The sequence below is a fragment of the Myotis brandtii genome, unplaced genomic scaffold (assembly GCF_000412655.1).
Source record: "Myotis brandtii unplaced genomic scaffold, ASM41265v1 scaffold122, whole genome shotgun sequence".
NCBI lineage: Eukaryota > Metazoa > Chordata > Mammalia > Chiroptera > Vespertilionidae > Myotis > Myotis brandtii.
Window position 1 is genome coordinate 570,327 of NW_005354255.1, and position 7,534 is coordinate 577,860.

Sequence of the window (7,534 nt, forward strand, 5' to 3'; positions counted from 1 at the left end):
CTCCATGTCTAGCCACCATCTCATCCTGGTGATTGCTTTATGGCTGGTGGGTCCAAGGTCGAAGCGGACCTCTCACCGGCCAAAGGAGGGCTCTGCTGGCTTCAGGTGTGGTCCTCTCAGCTTCCTTCCGGTTGTGGGGGAGGACACAGGGAGGGTGTCTCCTCCCATTCCAACCTGGGACCCTGGGAAGGTGCCCAGAGGGCGGGGTGGGAGGCATCTCTGGGTCTCCAGGCACTGAGTGCGTCCGGGCTGCTGAAACAGTGACACAGGCTGAGTGGCTGAAACAACAGAAATGTATTATCTCCCAGTTCTGGAGGTTGGAAGTCCAAGATCAAGGTGTGGGCAGGGCTGGTTCCTCCTGATACCTCTCTCATTGCTTGTACATGCTGTCTTCTCCCCGTGTCTCTGTGTTCAAATGTCCTCTTCTTATATAAGCACACCAGTCACATGGGTCAGGGCCCACCTCATTGACCTCATTTTAACTGATCACATCTGCTAAGATGTTATTTCCAAATACTATCACATTCTGTGGTCCTGGGGGTTAGGATTTCAACATATGAATTTGGGGTGGGGTGGGGTGGAGTGGGGAGAAGACACAAGTCAACCCACAACACCTTTCCAAAGCTGTTACAAAACCCAACCCTGGTGGTGTTGGCTCAGTGGTCACCTCCCTAGGAAGCGGCCCTTATCACCCCAGCCAAAGTCACCCCAGCCCCAGTCACTCTTGCATACACCTTCGAGGGGCTCTGTTTACGTACCTATGTTACCTGTTTACACCAGGGAGCAGGGACCTGTCTGTTTTGGTCACTGATGTGGCCCGCCCCCCCCAGCCCTGAGAAGGATCCCACACCAGCCAAGTGGCTTCAATAGACCTGTGGAATGAACCCCACACTCAACGTGCACAGTAGATCCCAAGAGAAATGGGCCTGCTCGAGGCCAAGTTCAAATGTCAGCCTTGTCTCAAATCAGTTCATAAATTTCCTATCTTGTGCAGAATTACTTTCTGGACTGGGTGCCAAGAAACCAACATCCTGTCCCCAGCCACACACTGGCTGTGACACCACGAAGTCACCTCTCCCCTCTGAGCCTCCGTTTTTCTGTCTGTAAAATGTGACCACTGATCTAAAGGTTATAAGAAGGTCGAACATGGGATTAATGTTTAATCCCAGGGAAAATCTGATCAGGAGTGGTGTTCGACTGAGTCATGGGCCAGGCTGTGTACATGCGGGGAGAGGCCCTCCGCCCCCGGTGAGCGAGGCTGGCCCAGCTGAGCTAAGGAAGCACCAAGCCTTGGTTCTTCTCCCTGAGGTGTCTCAGCCGGAATGTCCGCCAGGCCCCAGCAGAAGGCCTCTGATCTCCGCCAGCATCTCCAGGTTAGAGAATGCCAGAGGGGTCACCGCCTGCAACAGGACGACCCTCGGCAGAACTTGATAACAGTTATTTCCACACGGCATGTCTTTTTACAGTTCCCTTCTATGTGGGGTCTCTGGCACTGGTCTCAATTTACCATTTTAGAGTGGTTTTCTAAAATAAATGTATCAAAGGAATAAAGCGAAGTTGACGATAAAGCTGAAGATTGGACCAACCTTTTTCTTCAACGAATTTATCTTTAAAGGAAACATTATAACACTAGGGTAAACTAAAAGAACAGCACCAGGTACCTAAAACAGGGGCAAGGGAAAAGAAACAATGTTATTAGGCCTAGCCGGTTTGGCTCAGTGGATAGAGCGTCGGCCTGCGGACTCTAGGGTCCCGGGTTCGATTCCGGTCAAGGGCATGTACCTTGGTTGCGGGCACATCCCCAGTGGGGAGTGTGCAGGAGGCAGCTGATCGATGTTTCTGTCTCATCGATGTTTCTAACTCTCTATCCCTCTCCCTTCCTCTCTGTAAAAAATCAATAAAATATATTTTTTTTTAAAAAGAAACAATGTTATTAAATTCTAGGCAGCTACTGTTGCCTGTGGAAGGTTCTGGACTAGGTGACTCTGTTAAAACAACATTAGCAAATAAGTGTTTAAGACACATCGGTACCCAATTGAGTGCTTTTTTTATTTAATCAGAAGGTTTAAAAGAGGATTGGCAAGGAAGCAATTTCTTATGTTTCTTTTTATATGCAATTTTCTACATGGAAGCATGCATGGAGAACTCACTTTGTGCATTGAATCCTCTCAACACCTCACTCTTTTGGACTTTTTTCTCCAAGAAAAACAGTGCCATTCCTCCTAGGCCCAGCTTCCAGGTCTAATAAAAACCAGAGCTAGGCCCAGCAGGCATGGCTCAGTGGTTGAGTATCGACCTATGAACCAGGAGGTGACGGTTTGATTTCTGTCAGGGCTTGATACCCAGTGGGGCATGGTGGGGTGGGGTGGGGAGGGGAGGGGTGCAGGAGGCAGATGATCAATGATTCTCATCATTGATTCTTCTAAAGGGTGTCCCAAAATTCACGCAAGAAGTAATTTTGATAGAAAACACAGGTTTGTAATTAAAAATTGTAAATTTTTTTATTGATCCATAAAGTATACAGTATAGGGTTATGTATGGAATAGGATATCAGGTAAATGGCCTCCACAGCTTTGCTGGACATACGCACTCTTTTGTTGAAATTTTCCATGACCGTTTTGCATAAATGTGGCTGAATTTCGATGAGGCTCATTTTCCTCTTGATGGCTTGGTTAATCAACAAAATTGTCGCATTTGGGGTTCAGAAAATCCACGAGTGATTGTTAAAAAAATATTTTTATTGATTTCAGAGAGGAAGGGAGCAGAGATAAAGGGTGTCCCAAAAGTCACTCAAGAAGTAATTTTGATAGAAAACACAGGTTTGTAATTAAAAATTGTAAATTTTTTATTGATTCATAAAGTATACAGTTATGTATGGAATAGCATATTGGGTAAATGGCCTCCACGGCTTTGCTGGCACATACGCACTCTTTTGTTATTGCCTGAGCAGCCACATTTTCGAAGAAGAATGGTCCGATGATGCCTCCAGCCCAAAATCCGCACCAAACAGTGACACGTTGTGGGTGCATTTGTTTCTCAACAATCACTCGTGGATTTTCTGAATCCCAAATGCGACAATTTTGTCGATTAACCAAGCCATCAAGATGAAAATGAGCCTCATCGAAATTCAGCCACATTTATGCAAAACGGTCACGGAAAATTTCAGCGAAAGAATACATATGTGCCAGCAATGTTTCTAACTCTAACCCTCTCCCTTCCTCTCTGTAAAAAATCAATAAAATATATATCTTTTAAATTTACAATTTTTAATTATAAACCTGTGTTTTCTATCAAAATTACTTCTTGAGTGACTTTTGGGACACCCTTTATCTCTGCTCCCTTCCTCTCTGAAATCAATAAAAATATTTTTTTAAAAAAATACAAACAAAAAAAACACACACAGCCAGTATTTATTGATTACTCACTCTACCAGGCACTGTGCTAACTATGTGGATCCTCCCAAACCCCCAATGAGTGGGGGGTTTTGTCAAAACCATTTTATAGATGAGGACACCGAGGCTCAGAGAAGAGATGTCTTGCCCAAGGTTGCAAGCAGTGATGCCGAAATCCAAAGCCGGGATCTAAAGCCGGGACCTAAAGCCGGGACCTAAAGCCGGACTGGCCCCTGGGGGGCAGTGCTTATGGCAAAAAGAGATGTCTTGCCCAAGGCTGCAAGCAGTGATGCCGAAATCCAAAGCCGGGATCTGAAGCCGGACTGGCCCCTGGGGGGCAGTGCTTATGGCAACGTCAGGCAGGATGATCAGGATGAGGGGACATCACAGCTACAACTCTCTGGGCTCAACCCAAGCCCCACTCCTCGCAAGCTCTGTGACCTTGAGCCCGTTACTGGGCCTCTTTGTGCCTCAGCTCCCCCCTCTCCAAAATGAGGAGAATAGTAAAGATCCAGTTAGCGCCTATGAGGGATGCAGCCCGCCCCAGGCGTTATCAATGAAGGGGGGCACTGTCTTTTGAAAATTCAAAAAGGAGAATAAACCCTATTTTATTAGTTGCTTTTCTATTATCGCTGTGTATAGGCAATTCTGGACCACGTCAGTGATAAAATACTCCCCCTAAGAAATCTGTTATTGGTCTAAACCAGAGGTCAACAAACTTTTTCTGTCAAGAGCCAGAGAGTAAATATTCTCAGCTGTGCGGGCCGGACCGCGACCCCGACCCCGTAGCTGGCAGTCGCAGTGCGAGAGCGGCCACAGACAATCCGTGAACGCGGGAGTGTGGTTGTGTGCCAGTCACCTTGAGATGTGGATGCTGAAATTCAAATCTTCTTTACTTTGCACATGTTGTGAAATATTATTCTCCTTTTGATTTTTTTCCCCAACCAGTTAAAAAAACAACAACCATCCTTAGTTCCTACAAAAATAGACATTGGGCTGGGTTTGGCCAGCAAGCCCTGGTTTGTCAACTCCTGGTCTACATCAGCAATTTTCAATCTTTTTCATCTCATGGCACACATAAACTAATTACTAAAATTCTGCAGCATGCCATAAATATATTTTTGCTGATCTGACAAAAAAATAAGTATAATTTATAATTTTCTTCGTTTTGTTAATCCTCACTAGTGGATATTTTTTTCCATTGCATTTTAGAGAATGTGGAAGGGAGGGAGGGAAGGAGAGTAAAAGAGAGAGGGAGAGAGAGAGACATTGATGTGAGAGAGACACATCGACTGGTCGCCTCCACGCACATGCCTGACCAGGGGCAGGGAGCGAACTCACAACCCGGGTGCGTGCCCTTGGCCCGGAATCAAACCCAAGACCATTTGGTATGAGGACCGACGCTGCAACTACGGAGCTATTGTTGTGTTGGCTGTTGTCATTTGTTTTATTTGACAACCTAAGGGGAAGGAGATCAGTGCCCCTGACTAAATAGTCGAGCATTGCATGTTTTAAAAACTGGTGTGGCACACTGGTTGAAAATCGCCGGTCTAAACAATTGCTGTGGTTACTGTTGATGTTTAGTAAGCTGTGAATGAGCACAGTCTTATGATTTATCCTTTAATAAACATTGTGTTCTACAGGAAAGTGAATTTTGACAACTCTTTATTAGACATCGGGACACACACAGTGGCTACATATGCTCATTTTGAGAATTAATTCTTAACAATTCAAAATCCTTAGAGTTCTCTTTGGGCACAGTTCATGCCACACATTCTTCTGTTTAAGCCGTAGATTCTAAATAAACAATGATAGCCCTGTGATTTCAAATGCAAAGAAATTGAGTTTGGCTGCACCGGTTTGGCTCAGTGGATAGAGTGTCGGCCTGTGGACTGAAGGGTCCCAGGTTCGATTCCGGTCAAGGGCATGTACCTTGGTTGCAGGCACATCGCCAGTAGGGGGTGTGCAGGAGGCAGCTGATCGATGTTTCTCTCTCACTGATGTTTCTAACTCTCTATCCCTCTCCCGTCCTCTCTGTAAAAAAATCAATAAAATAAATTTTTTTTTAAAAAGAAAATTGAGCCCTAGCTGGTTTGGCTCAATGGATAGAGCGTTGGCCTGCGGACTGAAAGGTCCCAGGTTCGATTCCAGCCAAGGGCACATGCCTGGGTTGCGGGCTTGATCCCCAGTAGGGGGCGTGCAAGAGGCAGCCAATCAATGATTCTCTCTCATCATTGATGTTTCTATCTCTCTCTCCCTCTCCCTTCCTCTCTAAAATCAATAAAATATATTAAAAAAAGAAAGAAAATTGAGTTTGAGCAATTTCACTTCCTTTATTCTGTCTGATCACTTGAAGAATCCATCTGTATTTAAAATTTTAAAGTGAGCCAAACTGTAAATTATATCATTTTTATTTGGTAAGCTCAAGTCTTAATTCAAACCCAAAATATCTTTCCTGAATTTGAGCCACATCTTTTATTTTTAAATATGTTTTATTAATTTTAGAAAAAGGGGGGGGGGAGAGAAACATCAATGTGAGAGAGAAACATCTATTGACTGTCCCTTGCATGCACCGTGACCAGGAACTGAACCCAAAACCTGGGCATGTGCCCTGACCAGGAATCAAACCGGTGACCTTTCAGTGCATGGGATGATGCTCAACCAACTGAGCCGCAGAGGCCAGGGCTGAGCCATATCTTTTAAATGGAAATGTCTCCTTTAAACTGTTATTTGATTATTTATTTATTAAATTGTCATGTTATCCTTCATTACTGTAACAGACTAGTATGTAAAGACAAGTTTTTGCTCTAAAAATATTAATTAATGGAGCCCTGGTTGGTGTGGCTTAGTTGGTTGGAGCGTCGTCCCATATACTGAAAGATCAAGGGTTTGATTCCTGGTCAGGGCAACACCCAGGTTGTGGGTTCAATCCCCAGTTGGGGCGGGTGCAGAAGGCAACCAATCAATGTTTCTTTCTTGTATCAATGTTTCTCTCTCTTCCTTCCTCTCTCTAAAATTAATAAAAAATGTTTTAAAAATTAATTCAGAGACAGTGCCCTCGGCGGTCCTGGATCTGTCTCTTGCTTCAACAGTGTTTGGACGGAACAGACCCAGGGATGCCTCTTCTTCCAGCCTCCGACCACCCTCCATCGTCTTTTCCAGTCGTCACCTTCAGAACCACCTCCGAGATCAGCCAACACACTCTTTTGTTCTACCTTAACTCATTGCCGAACAACCATGAGCTCCCAAATTCGTCAGAATTATTCCACTGAGGTGGAGGCTGCCGTTAACCGCCTGGCCGCCCTGCATCCGTGGGCCTCCTACACCCACCTCTCTCTGGGCTTCTATTCTGACCACAAGGATGTGGCTCTGGAGGGCGTGGGCCACTTCTTCCTCGAGTCGGTGGAGAAGCAGCACCAGGGCTCTGAGCATCTTAAAGACACAAAACCAGCGCGGTGGCCTCATTCTCTTCCAGGACATGCTGAAGGCTCCCAGGATGAGTGGGCGAAACTCAGGATGCCCTGGAAGCCGCCCTGGCCTCGGAGAGGAGCCTGAACCAGGCCCTTTGGGAGCTGCAGGCCCCAGGTTCTGCCACGCAGACCCTCCCTCATCTCTGTGACTTCCTGGAGAACCACTTCCTGGATGAGGAGGTGAAACTGATCAAGAAGATGGGCGACCACTTGACACACCTCGGCAGGCTGGGCTGGGCCGGGTGAGTATCTCTTCGAAAGGCTCACCCTCCAGCATGACTAGGAGCCTCTGGAGCCCAAAGGCCTTTGAGGGGCCCCTCTGCATTCCCCTGGTGTCTGGCTTTTGTCCGAGCCTCTCCCCAAAACCACTAGCCATTCTTTTAACCACCCTGAAGCCCTCTCCCTTGCTTTGGACCAAATGGAAACACTAAAGCTTTTTGCAGAAAAAAAAAAATCTTTTTAATTAATTAGTAGAATTAAACAGTATTCATTCATTACTTTTCCCCTTGATTGGTCAGTGAAATCTATTTATGCATGTTACTGACATGATTATATGTGATGTTCAGTAAAAGAAAAATTTAATTCACTCTATTTCTTTTCTGGCAATAATTATGTATTGCTTTTCATAATCATCACTGAAACTTCCTATCTTATAGAGGAGTGGATGTTAAA

At 45.5% G+C, this 7,534-nt stretch overlaps 1 pseudogene; it reads left to right on the top strand.

Moving 5' to 3' along the window:
• Nucleotides 1-6,414: 6,414 nt before the first annotated feature.
• On the top strand, nucleotides 6,415-7,201 carry LOC102252246 (annotated as a pseudogene).
• Nucleotides 7,202-7,534: the final 333 nt, after the last annotated feature.